Consider the following 20529-nt stretch of genomic DNA (forward strand, 5'->3'; position numbering starts at 1 on the left):
AGAGGTGAGACGTGCGTGGTGTGCAGAGGTGAGACGTGCGTGGTGTGCAGAGGTGAGACGTGCGTGGTGTGCAGAGGTGAGACGTGCGTGGTGTGCAGAGGTGAGACGTGCGTGGTGTGCAGAGGTGAGACGTGCGTGGTGTGCAGAGGTGAGACGTGCGTGGTGTGCAGACGTGGTGCAGAGGTGAGAGACGTGCGTGGTGTGCAGAGGTAAGAGACGTGCGTGGTGTGCAGAGGTAAGAGACGTGCGTGGTGTGCAGAGGTGAGACGTGCGTGGTGTGCAGAGGTGAGACGTGCGTGGTGCAGAGCAGAGGTGAGTGCAGAGGTGACGTGCGTGTGCAGAGGTGAGACGTGCGTGGTGTGCAGAGGTGAGACGTGCGTGGTGTGCAGAGGTGAGACGTGCGTGGTGTGCAGAGGTGAGACGTGCGTGGTGTGCAGAGGTGAGACGTGCGTGGTGTGCAGAGGTGAGACGTGCGTGGTGTGCAGAGGTAAGAGACGTGCGTGGTGCGCAGAGGTAGAGACGTGCGTGGTGCAGAGGTGAGACGTGCGTGGTGTGCAGAGGTGAGACGTGCGTGGTGTGCAGAGGTAAGAGACGTGCGTGGTGTGCAGAGGTGAGACGTGCGTGGTGTGCAGAGGTGAGACGTGACGTGCGTGGTGCAGAGGTGAGACGTGCGTGGTGTGCAGAGGTGAGACGTGCGTGGTGTGCAGAGGTGAGACGTGCGTGGTGTGCAGAGGTGAGACGTGCGTGGTGTGCAGAGGTAAGAGACGTGCGTGGTGTGCAGAGGTAAGAGACGTGCGTGGTGTGCAGAGGTGAGACGTGCGTGGTGTGCAGAGGTGAGACGTGCGTGGTGTGCAGAGGTGAGACGTGCGTGGTGTGCAGAGGTGAGACGTGCGTGGTGTGCAGAGGTAAGAGACGTGCGTGGTGTGCAGAGGTAAGAGACGTGCGTGCAGAGGTGTGACGAGACGTGCGTGGTGTGCAGAGGTGAGACGTGCGTGGTGTGCAGAGGTGAGACGTGCGTGGTGTGCAGAGGTAAGAGACGTGCGTGGTGTGCAGAGGTGAGACGTGCGTGGTGTGCAGAGGTGAGACGTGCGTGGTGTGCAGAGGTGAGACGTGCGTGGTGTGCAGAGGTGAGACGTGCGTGGTGTGCAGAGGTGAGACGTGCGTGGTGTGCAGAGGTGAGACGTGCGTGGTGTGCAGAGGTAAGAGACGTGCGTGGTGTGCAGAGGTAAGAGACGTGCGTGGTGTGCAGAGGTGAGACGTGCGTGGTGCAGAGGTGAGACGTGCGTGGTGCGCAGAGGTGAGACGTGCGTGGTGTGCAGAGGTAAGAGACGTGCGTGGTGCGCAGAGGTAAGAGACGTGCGTGGTGCGCAGAGGTAAGAGACGTGCGTGGTGCGCAGAGGTGAGACGTGCGTGGTGTGCAGAGGTGAGAGAGACGTGCGTGGTGTGCAGAGGTAAGAGACGTGCGTGGTGCGCAGAGGTAAGAGACGTGCGTGGTGTGCAGAGGTAAGAGACGTGCGTGGTGTGCAGAGGTAAGAGACGTGCGTGGTGTGCAGAGGTGAGACGTGCGTGGTGTGCAGAGGTGAGACGTGCGTGGTGTGCAGAGGTGAGACGTGCGTGGTGTGCAGAGGTAAGAGACGTGCGTGGTGCAGACGTGCGTGGTGTGCAGAGGTGAGACGTGCGTGGTGTGCAGAGGTGAGAGACGTGCGTGACGTGCGTGCAGAGGTGAGACGTGCGTGGTGTGCAGAGGTGAGACGTGCGTGGTGTGCAGAGGTGAGACGTGCGTGGTGTGCAGAGGTGAGACGTGCGTGGTGTGCAGAGGTAAGAGACGTGCGTGGTGTGCAGAGGTAAGAGACGTGCGTGGTGTGCAGAGGTAAGAGACGTGCGTGGTGTGCAGAGGTGAGACGTGCGTGGTGTGCAGAGGTGAGACGTGCGTGGTGTGCAGAGGTAAGAGACGTGCGTGGTGTGCAGAGGTGAGACGTGCGTGGTGTGCAGAGGTGAGACGTGCGTGGTGTGCAGAGGTGAGACGTGCGTGGTGTGCAGAGGTGAGACGTGCGTGGTGTGCAGAGGTAAGAGACGTGCGTGGTGTGCAGAGGTGAGACGTGCGTGGTGTGCAGAGGTGAGACGTGCGTGGTGTGCAGAGGTAAGAGACGTGCGTGGTGTGCAGAGGTGAGACGTGCGTGGTGTGCAGAGGTAAGAGACGTGCGTGGTGTGCAGAGGTAAGAGACGTGCGTGGTGTGCAGAGGTAAGAGACGTGCGTGGGTAAGAGACGTGCGTGGTGTGCAGAGGTGAGACGTGCGTGGTGTGCAGAGGTGAGACGTGCGTGGTGTGCAGAGGTGAGACGTGCGTGTGTGCAGAGGTAAGAGACGTGCGTGGTGTGCAGAGGTAAGAGACGTGCGTGGTGCAGAGGTAAGAGACGTGCGTGGTGTGCAGAGGTGAGACGTGCGTGGTGTGCAGAGGTAAGAGACGTGCGTGGTGTGCAGAGGTGAGACGTGCGTGGTGTGCAGAGGTAAGAGACGTGCGTGGTGTGCAGAGGTAAGAGACGTGCGTGGTGTGCAGAGGTGAGACGTGCGTGGTGTGCAGAGGTAAGAGACGTGCGTGGTGTGCAGAGGTAAGAGACGTGCGTGGTGTGCAGAGGTAAGAGACGTGCGTGGTGTGCAGAGGTGAGAGAGGTGAGACGTGCGTGGTGTGCAGAGGTGAGACGTGCGTGGTGTGCAGAGGTGAGACGTGCGTGGTGTGCAGAGGTGAGACGTGCGTGGTGTGCAGAGGTAAGAGACGTGCGTGGTGTGCAGAGGTAAGAGACGTGCGTGGTGTGCAGAGGTGCAGAGAGACGTGCGTGGTGTGCAGAGGTGAGACGTGCGTGGTGTGCAGAGGTGAGACGTGCGTGGTGTGCAGAGGTAAGAGACGTGCGTGGTGTGCAGAGGTGAGACGTGCGTGGTGTGCAGAGGTAAGAGACGTGCGTGGTGTGCAGAGGTGAGACGTGCGTGGTGTGCAGAGGTAAGAGACGTGCGTGGTGTGCAGAGGTGAGACGTGCGTGGTGTGCAGAGGTGAGACGTGCGTGGTGTGCAGAGGTAAGAGACGTGCGTGGTGTGCAGAGGTAAGAGACGTGCGTGGTGTGCAGAGGTAAGAGACGTGCGTGGTGTGCAGAGGTAAGAGACGTGCGTGGTGTGCAGAGGTAAGAGACGTGCGTGGTGTGCAGAGGTAAGAGACGTGCGTGGTGTGCAGAGGTAAGAGACGTGCGTGGTGTGCAGAGGTAAGAGACGTGCGTGGTGTGCAGAGGTAAGAGACGTGCGTGGTGTGCAGAGGTGAGACGTGCGTGGTGTGCAGAGGTGAGACGTGCGTGGTGTGCAGAGGTAAGAGACGTGCGTGGTGTGCAGAGGTAAGAGACGTGCGTGGTGTGCAGAGGTAAGAGACGTGCGTGGTGTGCAGAGGTAAGAGACGTGCGTGGTGTGCAGAGGTGAGACGTGCGTGGTGTGCAGAGGTAAGAGACGTGCGTGGTGTGCAGAGGTAAGAGACGTGCGTGGTGTGCAGAGGTAAGAGACGTGCGTGGTGTGCAGAGGTAAGAGACGTGCGTGGTGTGCAGAGGTAAGAGACGTGCGTGGTGTGCAGAGGTAAGAGACGTGCGTGGTGTGCAGAGGTGAGACGTGCGTGGTGTGCAGAGGTGAGACGTGCGTGGTGTGCAGAGGTAAGAGACGTGCGTGGTGTGCAGAGGTGAGACGTGCGTGGTGTGCAGAGGTGAGACGTGCGTGGTGTGCAGACGGTAAGAGACGTGCGTGGTGTGCAGAGGTAAGAGACGTGCGTGGTGTGCAGAGGTAAGAGACGTGCGTGGTGTGCAGAGGTAAGAGACGTGCGTGGTGTGCAGAGGTAAGAGACGTGCGTGGACGCAGAGGTGAGACGTGCGTGGTGTGCAGAGGTGAGACGTGCGTGGTGTGCAGAGGTGAGACGTGCGTGGTGTGCAGAGGTAAGAGACGTGCGTGGTGTGCAGAGGTAAGAGACGTGCGTGGTGTGCAGAGGTGAGACGTGCGTGGTGTGCAGAGGTAAGAGACGTGCGTGGTGTGCAGAGGTAAGAGACGTGCGTGGTGTGCAGAGGTAAGAGACGTGCGTGGTGTGCAGAGGTAAGAGACGTGCGTGGTGTGCAGAGGTAAGAGACGTGCGTGGTGTGCAGAGGTAAGAGACGTGCGTGGTGTGCAGAGGTGAGACGTGCGTGGTGTGCAGAGGTAAGAGACGTGCGTGGTGTGCAGAGGTAAGAGACGTGCGTGGTGCAGAGGTGAGACGTGCGTGGTGTGCAGAGGTAAGAGACGTGCGTGGTGTGCAGAGGTGAGACGTGCGTGGTGTGCAGAGGTGAGACGTGCGTGGTGTGCAGAGGTAAGAGACGTGCGTGGTGCGCAGAGGTAAGAGACGTGCGTGGTGTGCAGAGGTAAGAGACGTGCGTGGTGTGCAGAGGTGAGACGTGCGTGGTGTGCAGAGGTAAGAGACGTGCGTGGTGCGCAGAGGTAAGAGACGTGCGTGGTGTGCAGAGGTAAGAGACGTGCGTGGTGTGCAGAGGTAAGAGACGTGCGTGGTGCGCAGAGGTAAGAGACGTGCGTGGTGCGCAGAGGTAAGAGACGTGCGTGGTGTGCAGAGGTAAGAGACGTGCGTGGTGGCAGAGGCAGACGTGCGTGGGTGCAGAGAGACGTGCGTGGTGTGCAGAGGTAAGAGACGTGCGTGGTGTGCAGAGGTGAGACGTGCGTGGTGTGCAGAGGTGAGACGTGCGTGGTGTGCAGAGGTAAGAGACGTGCGTGGTGTGCAGAGGTGAGACGTGCGTGGTGTGCAGAGGTAAGAGACGTGCGTGGTGTGCAGAGGTAAGAGACGTGCGTGGTGTGCAGAGGTAAGAGACGTGCGTGGTGTGCAGAGGTAAGAGACGTGCGTGGTGCAGAGGCAGAGGTAAGAGACGTGCGTGGTGTGCAGAGGTGAGACGTGCGTGGTGTGCAGAGGTAAGAGACGTGCGTGGTGCAGAGGCAGAGGTGTGCAGAGGTGACGTGCGTGGTGTGCAGAGGTAAGAGACGTGCGTGGTGTGCAGAGGTAAGAGACGTGCGTGGTGCGCAGAGGTAAGAGACGTGCGTGGTGCGCAGAGGTAAGAGACGTGCGTGGTGTGCAGAGGTAAGAGACGTGCGTGGTGCGCAGAGGTAAGAGACGTGCGTGGTGTGCAGAGGTAAGAGACGTGCGTGGTGCGCAGAGGTAAGAGACGTGCGTGGTGTGCAGAGGTAAGAGACGTGCGTGGTGTGCAGAGGTGAGACGTGCGTGGTGTGCAGAGGTAAGAGACGTGCGTGGTGTGCAGAGGTAAGAGACGTGCGTGGTGTGCAGAGGTAAGAGACGTGCGTGGTGTGCAGAGGTAAGAGACGTGCGTGGTGTGCAGAGGTAAGAGACGTGCGTGGTGTGCAGAGGTAAGAGACGTGCGTGGTGTGAGAGGTAAGAGACGTGCGTGTGCAGAGGTAAGAGACGTGCGTGGTGTGCAGAGGTAAGAGACGTGCGTGGTGTGCAGAGGTAAGAGACGTGCGTGGTGTGCAGAGGTGAGACGTGCGTGGTGTGCAGAGGTAAGAGACGTGCGTGGTGTGCAGAGGTAAGAGACGTGCGTGGTGTGCAGAGGTAAGAGACGTGCGTGGTGTGCAGAGGTAAGAGACGTGCGTGGTGTGCAGAGGTAAGAGACGTGCGTGGTGTGCAGAGGTGAGACGTGCGTGGTGTGCAGAGGTAAGAGACGTGCGTGGTGCGCAGAGGTAAGAGACGTGCGTGGTGTGCAGAGGTAAGAGACGTGCGTGGTGTGCAGAGGTAAGAGACGTGCGTGGTGTGCAGAGGTAAGAGACGTGCGTGGTGTGCAGAGGTAAGAGACGTGCGTGGTGTGCAGAGGTAAGAGACGTGCGTGGTGTGCAGAGGTAAGAGACGTGCGTGGTGTGCAGAGGTAAGAGACGTGCGTGGTGTGCAGAGGTAAGAGACGTGCGTGGTGTGCAGAGGTAAGAGACGTGCGTGGTGTGCAGAGGTAAGAGACGTGCGTGGTGTGCAGAGGTAAGAGACGTGCGTGGTGTGCAGAGGTAAGAGACGTGCGTGGTGTGCAGAGGTAAGAGACGTGCGTGGTGTGCAGAGGTAAGAGACGTGCGTGGTGCGCAGAGGTGAGACGTGCGTGTGTGCAGAGGTAAGAGACGTGCGTGGTGTGGCAGAGGTAAGAGACGTGCGTGGTGCGCAGAGGTAAGAGACGTGCGTGGTGTGCAGAGGTAAGAGACGTGCGTGGTGTGCAGAGGTAAGAGACGTGCGTGGTGTGCAGAGGTAAGAGACGTGCGTGGTGTGCAGAGGTAAGAGACGTGCGTGGTGTGCAGAGGTAAGAGACGTGCGTGGTGTGCAGAGGTAAGAGACGTGCGTGGTGTGCAGAGGTAAGAGACGTGCGTGGTGTGCAGAGGTAAGAGACGTGCGTGGTGTGCAGAGGTAAGAGACGTGCGTGGTGTGCAGAGGTAAGAGACGTGCGTGGTGTGCAGAGGTAAGAGACGTGCGTGGTGTGCAGAGGTAAGAGACGTGCGTGGTGTGCAGAGGTAAGAGACGTGCGTGGTGTGCAGAGGTAAGAGACGTGCGTGGTGTGCAGAGGTAAGAGACGTGCGTGGTGTGCAGAGGTAAGAGACGTGCGTGGTGTGCAGAGGTAAGAGACGTGCGTGGTGTGCAGAGGTAAGAGACGTGCGTGGTGTGCAGAGGTGAGACGTGCGTGGTGTGCAGAGGTGCGTGGAGACGTGCGTGCGTGGTGTGCAGAGGTAAGAGACGTGCGTGGTGTGCAGAGGTAAGAGACGTGCGTGGTGCAGAGGTAAGAGACGTGCGTGGTGTGCAGAGGTAAGAGACGTGCGTGGTGTGCAGAGGTAAGAGACGTGCGTGGTGTGCAGAGGTAAGAGACGTGCGTGGTGTGCAGAGGTAAGAGACGTGCGTGGTGTGCAGAGGTGAGACGTGCGTGGTGTGCAGAGGTGAGACGTGCGTGGTGTGCAGAGGTAAGAGACGTGCGTGGTGTGCAGAGGTGTGCAGAAGAGACGTGCGTGGTGTGCAGAGGTAAGAGACGTGCGTGGTGTGCAGAGGTAAGAGACGTGCGTGGTGTGCAGAGGTAAGAGACGTGCGTGGTGTGCAGAGGTAAGAGACGTGCGTGGTGTGCAGAGGTAAGAGACGTGCGTGGTGTGCAGAGGTAAGAGACGTGCGTGGTGTGCAGAGGTAAGAGACGTGCGTGGTGTGCAGAGGTGAGACGTGCGTGGTGTGCAGAGGTGAGACGTGCGTGGTGTGCAGAGGTAAGAGACGTGCGTGGTGTGCAGAGGTAAGAGACGTGCGTGGTGTGCAGAGGTAAGAGACGTGCGTGGTGTGCAGAGGTAAGAGACGTGCGTGGTGTGCAGAGGTAAGAGACGTGCGTGGTGTGCAGAGGTAAGAGACGTGCGTGGTGTGCAGAGGTAAGAGACGTGCGTGGTGTGCAGAGGTAAGAGACGTGCGTGGTGTGCAGAGGTAAGAGACGTGCGTGGTGTGCAGAGGTAAGAGACGTGCGTGGTGTGCAGAGGTAAGAGACGTGCGTGGTGTGCAGAGGTAAGAGACGTGCGTGGTGTGCAGAGGTAAGAGACGTGCGTGGTGTGCAGAGGTAAGAGACGTGCGTGGTGTGCAGAGGTAAGAGACGTGTGTGTGCAGAGGTAAGAGACGTGCGTGGTGTGCAGAGGTAAGAGACGTGCGTGGTGTGCAGAGGTAAGAGACGTGCGTGGTGTGCAGAGGTGAGACGTGCGTGGTGTGCAGAGGTGACGTGCGTGGTGTGCAGAGGTAAGAGACGTGCGTGGTGTGCAGAGGTAAGAGACGTGCGTGGTGTGCAGAGGTAAGAGACGTGCGTGGTGTGCAGAGGTAAGAGACGTGCGTGGTGTGCAGAGGTAAGAGACGTGCGTGGTGTGCAGAGGTAAGAGACGTGCGTGGTGTGCAGAGGTAAGAGACGTGCGTGGTGTGCAGAGGTAAGAGACGTGCGTGGTGTGCAGAGGTAAGAGACGTGCGTGGTGTGCAGAGGTAAGAGACGTGCGTGGTGTGCAGAGGTGAGACGTGCGTGGTGTGCAGAGGTAAGAGACGTGCGTGGTGTGCAGAGGTAAGAGACGTGCGTGGTGTGCAGAGGTAAGAGACGTGCGTGGTGTGCAGAGGTAAGAGACGTGCGTGGTGTGCAGAGAGACGGTGGTGAGAGGTGAGACGTGGTGTGCAGAGGTAAGAGACGTGCGTGGTGTGCAGAGGTAAGAGACGTGCGTGGTGTGCAGAGGTAAGAGACGTGCGTGGTGTGCAGAGGTAAGAGACGTGCGTGGTGTGCAGAGGTAAGAGACGTGCGTGGTGTGCAGAGGTAAGAGACGTGCGTGGTGTGCAGAGGTAAGAGACGTGCGTGGTGTGCAGAGGTAAGAGACGTGCGTGGTGTGCAGAGGTAAGAGACGTGCGTGGTGTGCAGAGGTAAGAGACGTGCGTGGTGTGCAGAGGTAAGAGACGTGCGTGGTGCGCAGAGGTAAGAGACGTGCGTGGTGTGCAGAGGTGAGACGTGCGTGGTGTGCAGAGGTAAGAGACGTGCGTGGTGTGCAGAGGTAAGAGACGTGCGTGGTGTGCAGAGGTAAGAGACGTGCGTGGTGTGCAGAGGTAAGAGACGTGCGTGGTGTGCAGAGGTAAGAGACGTGCGTGGTGTGCAGAGGTAAGAGACGTGCGTGGTGTGCAGAGGTAAGAGACGTGCGTGGTGTGCAGAGGTAAGAGACGTGCGTGGTGTGCAGAGGTAAGAGACGTGCGAGTGTGCAGAGGTGAGACGTGCGTGGCGCAGAGGTAAGAGACGTGCGTGGTGTGCAGAGGTAAGAGACGTGCGTGCAGAGGTAAGAGACGTGCGTGGTGTGCAGAGGTAAGAGACGTGCGTGGTGCGCAGAGGTAAGAGACGTGCGTGGTGCGCAGAGGTAGACGAGACGTGCGTGGTGTGCAGAGGTAAGAGACGTGCGTGGTGCGCAGAGGTAAGAGACGTGCGTGGTGTGCAGAGGTAAGAGACGTGCGTGGTGTGCAGAGGTAAGAGACGTGCGTGGTGTGCAGAGGTAAGAGACGTGCGTGGTGTGCAGAGGTAAGAGACGTGCGTGGTGTGCAGAGGCAGACGTGCGTGGTGTGCAGAGGTAAGAGACGTGCGTGGTGTGCAGAGGTAAGAGACGTGCGTGGTGTGCAGAGGTAAGAGACGTGCGTGGTGTGCAGAGGTAAGAGACGTGCGTGGTGTGCAGAGGTAAGAGACGTGCGTGGTGTGCAGAGGTGTGCAGAGGTGAGAGACGTGCGTGGTGTGCAGAGGTAAGAGACGTGCGTGGTGTGCAGAGGTAAGAGACGTGCGTGGTGTGCAGAGGTAAGAGACGTGCGTGGTGTGCAGAGGTAAGAGACGTGCGTGGTGTGCAGAGGTAAGAGACGTGCGTGGTGTGCAGAGGTAAGAGACGTGCGTGGTGTGCAGAGGTAAGAGACGTGCGTGGTGTGCAGAGGTAAGAGACGTGCGTGGTGTGCAGAGGTAAGAGACGTGCGTGGTGTGCAGAGGTAAGAGACGTGCGTGGTGTGCAGAGGTGAGACGTGCGTGGTGTGCAGAGGTAAGAGACGTGCGTGGTGTGCAGAGGTAAGAGACGTGCGTGGTGTGCAGAGGTAAGAGACGTGCGTGGTGTGCAGAGGTAAGAGACGTGCGTGGTGTGCAGAGGTAAGAGACGTGCGTGGTGTGCAGAGGTAAGAGACGTGCGTGGTGTGCAGAGGTAAGAGACGTGCGTGGTGTGCAGAGAGACGTGCGTGGTGTGCAGAGGTAAGACGTGCGTGGTGCAGAGGTGAGACGTGCGTGGTGTAAGAGACGTGCGTGGTGTGCAGAGGTAAGAGACGTGCGTGGTGTGCAGAGTAAGAGACGTGCGTGGTGTGCAGAGTAAGAGACGTGCGTGGTGTGCAGAGGTAAGAGACGTGCGTGGTGCGCAGAGGTAAGAGACGTGCGTGGTGTGCAGAGGTAAGAGACGTGCGTGGTGTGCAGAGGTAAGAGACGTGCGTGGTGTGCAGAGGTAAGAGACGTGCGTGGTGTGCAGAGGTAAGAGACGTGCGTGGTGTGCAGAGGTAAGAGACGTGCGTGGTGTGCAGAGGTAAGAGACGTGCGTGGTGTGCAGAGGTAAGAGACGTGCGTGGTGTGCAGAGGTAAGAGACGTGCGTGGTGTGAGAGGTAAGAGACGTGCGTGGTGTGCAGAGGTAAGAGACGTGCGTGGTGTGCAGAGGTAAGAGACGTGCGTGGTGTGCAGAGGTAAGAGACGTGCGTGGTGTGCAGAGGTAAGAGACGTGCGTGGTGTGCAGAGGTAAGAGACGTGCGTGGTGTGCAGAGGTAAGAGACGTGCGTGGTGTGCAGAGGTAAGAGACGTGCGTGGTGTGCAGAGGTAAGAGACGTGCGTGGTGTGCAGAGGTAAGAGACGTGCGTGGTGTGCAGAGGTAAGAGACGTGCGTGGTGTGCAGAGGTAAGAGACGTGCGTGGTGTGCAGAGGTAAGAGACGTGCGTGGTGTGCAGAGGTAAGAGACGTGCGTGGTGTGCAGAGGTGAGACGTGCGTGGTGCGCAGAGGTGAGACGTGCGTGGTGCGCAGAGGTAAGAGACGTGCGTGGTGTGCAGAGGTAAGAGACGTGCGTGGTGCGCAGAGGTAAGAGACGTGCGTGGTGTGCAGAGGTAAGAGACGTGCGTGGTGTGCAGAGGTAAGAGACGTGCGTGGTGTGCAGAGGTAAGAGACGTGCGTGGTGTGCAGAGGTAAGAGACGTGCGTGGTGTGCAGAGGTAAGAGACGTGCGTGGTGTGCAGAGGTAAGAGACGTGCGTGGTGTGCAGAGGTAAGAGACGTGCGTGGTGCGCAGAGGTAAGAGACGTGCGTGGTGTGCAGAGGTAAGAGACGTGCGTGGTGTGCAGAGGTAAGAGACGTGCGTGTGTGCAGAGGTAAGAGACGTGCGTGGTGTGCAGAGGTAAGAGACGTGCGTGGTGTGCAGAGGTGAGACGTGCGTGGTGTGCAGAGGTAAGAGACGTGCGTGGTGTGCAGAGGTGAGACGTGCGTGGTGTGCAGAGGTAAGAGACGTGCGTGGTGTGCAGAGGTAAGAGACGTGCGTGGTGTGCAGAGGTAAGAGACGTGCGTGGTGTGCAGAGGTAAGAGACGTGCGTGGTGTGCAGAGGTAAGAGACGTGCGTGGTGTGCAGAGGTAAGAGACGTGCGTGGTGTGCAGAGGTAAGAGACGTGCGTGGTGTGCAGAGGTAAGAGACGTGCGTGGTGTGCAGAGGTAAGAGACGTGCGTGGTGTGCAGAGGTAAGAGACGTGCGTGGTGTGCAGAGGTAAGAGACGTGCGTGGTGTGCAGAGGTAAGAGACGTGCGTGGTGTGCAGAGGTAAGAGACGTGCGTGGTGCGCAGAGGTAAGAGACGTGCGTGGTGTGCAGAGGTAAGAGACGTGCGTGGTGCAGAGGTAGAGACGTGCGTGGTGTGCGTGGTGCGCAGAGGTAAGAGACGTGCGTGGTGCGCAGAGGTAAGAGACGTGCGTGGTGCGCAGAGGTAAGAGAGAGACGTGCGTGGTGTGCAGAGGTAAGAGACGTGCGTGGTGTGCAGAGGTAAGAGACGTGCGTGGTGTGCAGAGGTAAGAGACGTGCGTGGTGTGCAGAGGTAAGAGACGTGCGTGGTGTGCAGAGGTAAGAGACGTGCGTGGTGTGCAGAGGTAAGAGACGTGCGTGGTGTGCAGAGGTAAGAGACGTGCGTGGTGTGCAGAGGTAAGAGACGTGCGTGGTGTGCAGAGGTAAGAGACGTGCGTGGTGTGCAGAGGTAAGAGACGTGCGTGGTGTGCAGAGGTAAGAGACGTGCGTGGTGTGCAGAGGTAAGAGACGTGCGTGGTGCGCAGAGGTAAGAGACGTGCGTGGTGCGCAGAGGTAAGAGACGTGCGTGGTGCGCAGAGGTAAGAGACGTGCGTGGTGCGCAGAGGTAAGAGACGTGCGTGGTGCGCAGAGGTAAGAGACGTGCGTGGTGCGCAGAGGTAAGAGACGTGCGTGGTGCGCAGAGGTAAGAGACGTGCGTGGTGCGCAGAGGTAAGAGACGTGCGTGGTGCGCAGAGGTAAGAGACGTGCGTGGTGCGCAGAGGTAAGAGACGTGCGTGGTGCGCAGAGGTAAGAGACGTGCGTGGTGCGCAGAGGTAAGAGACGTGCGTGGTGTGCAGAGGTAAGAGACGTGCGTGGTGTGCAGAGGTAAGAGACGTGCGTGGTGTGCAGAGGTAAGAGACGTGCGTGGTGTGCAGAGGTAAGAGACGTGCGTGGTGTGCAGAGGTAAGAGACGTGCGTGGTGTGCAGAGGTAAGAGACGTGCGTGGTGTGCAGAGGTAAGAGACGTGCGTGGTGTGCAGAGAGACGTGCGTGGTGTGCAGAGGTAAGAGACGTGCGTGGTGTGCAGAGGTAAGAGACGTGCGTGGTGTGCAGAGGTAAGAGACGTGCGTGGTGTGCAGAGGTAAGAGACGTGCGTGGTGTGCAGAGGTAAGAGACGTGCGTGGTGTGCAGAGGTAAGAGACGTGCGTGGTGTGCAGAGGTAAGAGACGTGCGTGGTGTGCAGAGGTAAGAGACGTGCGTGGTGTGCAGAGGTAAGAGACGTGCGTGGTGTGCAGAGGTAAGAGACGTGCGTGGTGTGCAGAGGTAAGAGACGTGCGTGGTGCGCAGAGGTAAGAGACGTGCGTGGTGTGCAGAGGTAAGAGACGTGCGTGGTGTGCAGAGGTAAGAGACGTGCGTGGTGCGCAGAGGTAAGAGACGTGCGTGGTGTGCAGAGGTAAGAGACGTGCGTGGTGTGCAGAGGTAAGAGACGTGCGTGGTGTGCAGAGGTAAGAGACGTGCGTGGTGTGCAGAGGTAAGAGACGTGCGTGGTGTGCAGAGGTAAGAGACGTGCGTGGTGCAGAGGTAAGAGACGTGCGTGGTGTGCAGAGGTAAGAGACGTGCGTGGTGTGCAGAGGTAAGAGACGTGCGTGGTGTGCAGAGGTAAGAGACGTGCGTGGTGTGCAGAGGTAAGAGACGTGCGTGTGCAGAGGTAAGAGACGTGCGTGGTGTGCAGAGGTAAGAGACGTGCGTGGTGTGCAGAGGTAAGAGACGTGCGTGGTGTGCAGAGGTAAGAGACGTGCGTGGTGTGCAGAGGTAAGAGACGTGCGTGGTGTGCAGAGGTAAGAGACGTGCGTGGTGTGCAGAGGTAAGAGACGTGCGTGGTGTGCAGAGGTAAGAGACGTGCGTGGTGTGCAGAGGTAAGAGACGTGCGTGGTGTGCAGAGGTAAGAGACGTGCGTGGTGTGCAGAGGTAGAGAGACGTGCAGAGGTAAGAGACGTGCGTGTGCAGAGGTGAGACGTGCGTGGTGTGCAGAGGTAAGAGACGTGCGTGGTGTGCAGAGGTAAGAGACGTGCGTGGTGTGCAGAGGTAAGAGACGTGCGTGGTGTGCAGAGGTAAGAGACGTGCGTGGTGTGCAGAGGTAGAGAGTGCGTGGTGTGCAGAGGTGAGACGTGCGTGGTGTGCAGAGGTAAGAGAGACGTGCGTGGTGTGCAGAGGTAAGAGACGTGCGTGGTGTGCAGAGGTAAGAGACGTGCGTGGTGTGCAGAGGTAAGAGACGTGCGTGGTGTGCAGAGGTAAGAGACGTGCGTGGTGTGCAGAGGTAAGAGACGTGCGTGGTGTGCAGAGGTAAGAGACGTGCGTGGTGTGCAGAGGTAAGAGACGTGCGTGGTGTGCAGAGGTAAGAGACGTGCGTGGTGTGCAGAGGTAAGAGACGTGCGTGGTGTGCAGAGGTAAGAGACGTGCGTGGTGTGCAGAGGTAAGAGACGTGCGTGGTGTGCAGAGGTAAGAGACGTGCGTGGTGTGCAGAGGTAAGAGACGTGCGTGGTGTGCAGAGGTAAGAGACGTGCGTGGTGTGCAGAGGTAAGAGACGTGCGTGGTGTGCAGAGGTAAGAGACGTGCGTGGTGTGCAGAGGTAAGAGACGTGCGTGGTGTGCAGAGGTAAGAGACGTGCGTGGTGTGCAGAGGTAGAGAGACGTGCGTGGTGTGCAGAGGTAAGAGACGTGCGTGGTGTGCAGAGGTAAGAGACGTGCGTGGTGTGCAGAGGTAAGAGACGTGCGTGGTGTGCAGAGGTAAGAGACGTGCGTGGTGTGCAGAGGTAAGAGACGTGCGTGGTGTGCAGAGGTAAGAGACGTGCGTGGTGTGCAGAGGTAAGAGACGTGCGTGGTGTGCAGAGGTAAGAGACGTGCGTGGTGTGCAGAGGTAAGAGACGTGCGTGGTGTGCAGAGGTAAGAGACGTGCGTGGTGTGCAGAGGTAAGAGACGTGTGTGTGCAGAGGTAAGAGACGTGCGTGGTGTGCAGAGGTAAGAGACGTGCGTGGTGTGCAGAGGTAAGAGACGTGCGTGGTGTGCAGAGGTAAGAGACGTGCGTGGTGTGCAGAGGTAAGAGACGTGCGTGGTGTGCAGAGGTAAGAGACGTGCGTGGTGTGCAGAGGTAAGAGACGTGCGTGGTGTGCAGAGGTAGAGACGTGCGTGGTGTGCAGAGGTAAGAGTGCGTGGTGGCAGAGGTAAGAGACGTGCGTGGTGTGCAGAGGTAAGAGACGTGCGTGGTGCGCAGAGGTAAGAGACGTGCGTGGTGCGCAGAGGTAAGAGACGTGCGTGGTGCGCAGAGGTAAGAGACGTGCGTGGTGCGCAGAGGTAAGAGACGTGCGTGGTGTGCAGAGGTGAGACGTGCGTGGTGCAGAGGTAAGAGACGTGCGTGGTGTGCAGAGGTAAGAGACGTGCGTGGTGCGCAGAGGTAAGAGACGTGCGTGGTGTGCAGAGGTAAGAGACGTGCGTGGTGTGCAGAGGTAAGAGACGTGCGTGGTGTGCAGAGGTAAGAGACGTGCGTGGTGTGCAGAGGTAAGAGACGTGCGTGGTGTGCAGAGGTAAGAGACGTGCGTGGTGTGCAGAGGTAAGAGACGTGCGTGGTGTGCAGAGGTAAGAGACGTGCGTGGTGTGCAGAGGTAAGAGACGTGCGTGGTGTGCAGAGGTAAGAGACGTGCGTGGTGTGCAGAGGTAAGAGACGTGCGTGGTGTGCAGAGGTAAGAGACGTGCGTGGTGTGCAGAGGTAAGAGACGTGCGTGGTGTGCAGAGGTAAGAGACGTGCGTGGTGTGCAGAGGTAAGAGACGTGCGTGGTGTGCAGAGGTAAGAGACGTGCGTGGTGTGCAGAGGTAAGAGACGTGCGTGGTGTGCAGAGGTAAGAGACGTGCGTGGTGTGCAGAGGTAAGAGACGTGCGTGGTGTGCAGAGGTAAGAGACGTGCGTGGTGTGCAGAGGTAAGAGACGTGCGTGGTGTGCAGAGGTAAGAGACGTGCGTGGTGTGCAGAGGTAAGAGACGTGCGTGGTGGCAGAGGTAAGAGACGTGCGTGGTGTGCAGAGGTAAGAGACGTGCGTGGTGTGCAGAGGTAAGAGACGTGCGTGGTGTGCAGAGGTAAGAGACGTGCGTGGTGCGCAGAGGTAAGAGACGTGCGTGGTGTGCAGAGGTAAGAGACGTGCGTGGTGCGCAGAGGTAAGAGACGTGCGTGGTGCGCAGAGGTAAGAGACGTGCGTGGTGCGCAGAGGTAAGAGACGTGCGTGGTGCGCAGAGGTAAGAGACGTGCGTGGTGCGCAGAGGTAAGAGACGTGCGTGGTGCGCAGAGGTAAGAGACGTGCGTGGTGCGCAGAGGTAAGAGACGTGCGTGGTGTGCAGAGGTAAGAGACGTGCGTGGTGTGCAGAGGTAAGAGACGTGCGTGGTGTGCAGAGGTAAGAGACGTGCGTGGTGTGCAGAGGTAAGAGACGTGCGTGGTGTGCAGAGGTAAGAGACGTGCGTGTGTGCAGAGGTAAGAGACGTGCGTGGTGTGCAGAGGTAAGAGACGTGCGTGGTGTGCAGAGGTAAGAGACGTGCGTGGTGTGCAGAGGTAAGAGACGTGCGTGGTGTGCAGAGGTAAGAGACGTGCGTGGTGTGCAGAGGTAAGAGACGTGCGTGGTGTGCAGAGGTAAGAGACGTGCGTGGTGTGCAGAGGTAAGAGACGTGCGTGGTGTGCAGAGGTAAGAGACGTGCGTGGTGTGCAGAGGTAAGAGACGTGCGTGGTGTGCAGAGGTAAGAGACGTGCGTGGTGTGCAGAGGTAAGAGACGTGCGTGGTGTGCAGAGGTACGTGGTGTGCAGAGGTAAGAGACGTGCGTGGTGTGCAGAGGTAAGAGACGTGCGTGGTGTGCAGAGGTAAGAGACGTGCGTGGTGTGCAGAGGTAAGAGACGTGCGTGGTGTGCAGAGGTAAGAGACGTGCGTGGTGTGCAGAGGTAAGAGACGTGCGTGGTGTGCAGAGGTAAGAGACGTGCGTGGTGTGCAGAGGTAAGAGACGTGCGTGGTGTGCAGAGGTAAGAGACGTGCGTGGTGTGCAGAGGTAAGAGACGTGCGTGGTGTGCAGAGGTAAGAGACGTGCGTGGTGCGCAGAGGTAAGAGACGTGCGTGGTGTGCAGAGGTAAGAGACGTGCGTGGTGTGCAGAGGTAAGAGACGTGCGTGGTGTGCAGAGGTAAGAGACGTGCGTGGTGTGCAGAGGTAAGAGACGTGCGTGGTGTGCAGAGGTAAGAGACGTGCGTGGTGTGCAGAGGTAAGAGACGTGCGTGGTGTGCAGAGGTAAGAGACGTGCGTGGTGTGCAGAGGTAAGAGACGTGCGTGGTGTGCAGAGGTAAGAGACGTGCGTGGTGTGCAGAGGTAAGAGACGTGCGTGGTGTGCAGAGGTAAGAGACGTGCGTGGTGTGCAGAGGTAAGAGACGTGCGTGCAGAGGTGAGTGTGCAGTGGTAAGAGACGTGCGTGGTGTGCAGAGGTAAGAGACGTGCGTGGTGTGCAGAGGTAAGAGACGTGCGTGGTGTGCAGAGGTAAGAGACGTGCGTGGTGTGCAGAGGTAAGAGACGTGCGTGGTGTGCAGAGGTAAGAGACGTGCGTGGTGTGCAGAGGTAAGAGACGTGCGTGGTGTGCAGAGGTAAGAGACGTGCGTGGTGTGCAGAGGTAAGAGACGTGCGTGGTGTGCAGAGGTAAGAGACGTGCGTGGTGTGCAGAGGTAAGAGACGTGCGTGGTGTGCAGAGGTAAGAGACGTGCGTGGTGTGCAGAGGTAAGAGACGTGCGTGGTGTGCAGAGGTAAGAGACGTGCGTGGTGTGCAGAGGTAAGAGACGTGCGTGGTGTGCAGAGGTAAGAGACGTGCGTGGTGTGCAGAGGTAAGAGACGTGCGTGGTGTGCAGAGGTAAGAGACGTGCGTGGTGTGCAGAGGTAAGAGACGTGCGTGGTGTGCAGAGGTAAGAGACGTGCGTGGTGTGCAGAGGTAAGAGACGTGCGTGGTGTGCAGAGGTAAGAGACGTGCGTGGTGTGCAGAGGTAAGAGACGTGCGTGGTGTGCAGAGGTAAGAGACGTGCGTGGTGTGCAGAGGTAAGAGACGTGCGTGGTGTGCAGAGGTAAGAGACGTGCGTGGTGTGCAGAGGTAAGAGACGTGCGTGGTGTGCAGAGGTAAGAGACGTGCGTGGTGTGCAGAGGTAAGAGACGTGCGTGGTGCGCAGAGGTAAGAGACGTGCGTGGTGCGCAGAGGTAAGAGACGTGCGTGGTGTGCAGAGGTAAGAGACGTGCGTGGTGTGCAGAGGTAAGAGACGTGCGTGGTGCGCAGAGGTAAGAGACGTGCGTGGTGTGCAGAGGTAAGAGACGTGCGTGGTGTGCAGAGGTAAGAGACGTGCGTGGTGTGCAGAGGTAAGAGACGTGCGTGGTGTGCAGAGGTGAGACGTGCGTGGTGTGCAGAGGTAAGAGACGTGCGTGGTGTGCAGAGGTAAGAGACGTGCGTGGTGTGCAGAGGTAAGAGACGTGCGTGGTGTGCAGAGGTAAGAGACGTGCGTGGTGTGCAGAGGTAAGAGACGTGCGTGGTGTGCAGAGGTAAGAGACGTGCGTGGTGTGCAGAGGTAAGAGACGTGCGTGGTGTGCAGAGGTGAGACGTGCGTGGTGTGCAGACGAGACGTGCGTGGTGTGCAGAGGTAAGAGACGTGCGTGGTGTGCAGAGGTAAGAGACGTGCGTGGTGTGCAGAGGTAAGAGACGTGCGTGGTGTGCAGAGGTAAGAGACGTGCGTGGTGTGCAGAGGTAAGAGACGTGCGTGGTGTGCAGAGGTAAGAGACGTGCGTGGTGTGCAGAGGTAAGAGACGTGCGTGGTGTGCAGAGGTAAGAGACGTGCGTGGTGTGCAGAGGTAAGAGACGTGCGTGGTGTGCAGAGGTAAGAGACGTGCGTGGTGTGCAGAGGTAAGAGACGTGCGTGGTGCAGAGTAAGAGACGTGCGTGGTGTGCAGAGGTAAGAGACGTGCGTGGTGTGCAGAGGTAAGAGACGTGCGTGGTGTGCAGAGGTGACGCAGAGGTGTGCAGAGGAGACGTGCGTGGTGTGCAGAGGTAAGAGACGTGCGTGGTGTGCAGAGGTAAGAGACGTGCGTGGTGTGCAGAGGTAAGAGACGTGCGTGGTGTGCAGAGGTAAGAGACGTGCGTGGTGTGCAGAGGTAAGAGACGTGCGTGGTGTGCAGAGGTAAGAGACGTGCGTGGTGTGCAGAGGTAAGAGACGTGCGTGGTGTGCAGAGGTAAGAGACGTGCGTGGTGTGCAGAGGTAAGAGACGTGCGTGGTGCGCAGAGGTAAGAGACGTGCGTGGTGCGCAGAGGTAAGAGACGTGCGTGGTGTGCAGAGGTAAGAGACGTGCGTGGTGGCAGAGGTAAGAGACGTGCGTGGTGTGCAGAGGTAAGAGACGTGCGTGGTGTGCAGAGGTAAGAGACGTGCGTGGTGTGCAGAGGTAAGAGACGTGCGTGGTGCGCAGAGGTAAGAGACGTGCGTGGTGTGCAGAGGTAAGAGACGTGCGTGGTGTGCAGAGGTAAGAGACGTGCGTGGTGCGCAGAGGTAAGAGACGTGCGTGGTGTGCAGAGGTAAGAGACGTGCGTGGTGCGCAGAGGTAAGAGACGTGCGTGGTGCGCAGAGGTAAGAGACGTGCGTGGTGTGCAGAGGTAAGAGACGTGCGTGGTGCGCAGAGGTAAGAGACGTGCGTGGTGCGCAGAGGTAAGAGACGTGCGTGGTGACGTGCAGAGGCAGAAGAGACGTGCGTGGTGTGCAGAGGTAAGAGACGTGCGTGGTGTGCAGAGGTAGAGAGACGTGCGTGGTGTGCAGAGGTAAGAGACGTGCGTGGTGTGCAGAGGTAAGAGACGTGCGTGGTGTGCAGAGGTAAGAGACGTGCGTGGTGTGCAGAGGTAAGAGACGTGCGTGGTGTGCAGAGGTAAGAGACGTGCGTGGTGTGCAGAGGTAAGAGACGTGCGTGGTGTGCAGAGGTAAGAGACGTGCGTGGTGTGCAGAGGTAAGAGACGTGCGTGGTGCAGAGGTAAGAGACGTGCGTGGTGTGCAGAGGTAAGAGACGTGCGTGGTGTGCAGAGGTAAGAGACGTGCGTGGTGTGCAGAGGTAAGAGACGTGCGTGGTGTGCAGAGGTAAGAGACGTGCGTGGTGTGCAGAGGTAAGAGACGTGCGTGGTGTGCAGAGGTAAGAGACGTGCGTGGTGTGCAGAGGTAAGAGACGTGCGTGGTGTGCAGAGGTAAGAGACGTGACGTGGTGTGCAGAGGTAAGAGACGTGCGTGGTGTGCAGAGGTAAGAGACGTGCGTGGTGTGCAGAGGTAAGAGACGTGCGTGGTGTGCAGAGGTGAGACGTGCGTGGTGTGCAGAGGTAAGAGACGTGCGTGGTGTGCAGAGGTAAGAGACGTGCGTGGTGTGCAGAGGTAAGAGACGTGCGTGGTGTGCAGAGGTAAGAGACGTGCGTGGTGTGCAGAGGTAAGAGACGTGCGTGGTGTAGAGGTAAGAGACGTGCGTGGTGTGCAGAGGTAAGAGACGTGCGTGGTGCGCAGAGGTAAGAGACGTGCGTGGTGCGCAGAGGTAAGAGACGTGCGTGGTGCGCAGAGGTGAGACGTGCGTGGTGTGCAGAGGTAAGAGACGTGCGTGGTGCGCAGAGGTAAGAGACGTGCGTGGTGCGCAGAGGTAAGAGACGTGCGTGGTGCGCAGAGGTAAGAGACGTGCGTGGTGTGCAGAGGTAAGAGACGTGCGTGGTGTGCAGAGGTAAGAGACGTGCGTGGTGTGCAGAGGTAAGAGACGTGCGTGGTGTGCAGAGGTAAGAGACGTGCGTGGTGTGCAGAGGTAAGAGACGTGCGTGGTGTGCAGAGGTGAGACGTGCGTGGTGTGCAGAGGTAAGAGACGTGCGTGGTGTGCAGAGGTAAGAGACGTGCGTGGTGTGCAGGTAAGAGACGTGCGTGGTGTGCAGAGGTAAGAGACGTGCGTGGTGTGCAGAGGTAAGAGACGTGCGTGGTGTGCAGAGGTAAGAGACGTGCGTGGTGCAGAGGTAAGAGACGTGCGTGGTGTGCAGAGGTAAGAGACGTGCGTGGTGTGCAGAGGTAAGAGACGTGCGTGGTGTGCAGAGGTAAGAGACGTGCGTGGTGTGCAGAGGTAAGAGACGTGCGTGGTGTGCAGAGGT

Source organism: Portunus trituberculatus, chromosome 11 (genome assembly GCF_017591435.1).
Source record: "Portunus trituberculatus isolate SZX2019 chromosome 11, ASM1759143v1, whole genome shotgun sequence".
Classification (NCBI taxonomy): domain Eukaryota; kingdom Metazoa; phylum Arthropoda; class Malacostraca; order Decapoda; family Portunidae; genus Portunus; species Portunus trituberculatus.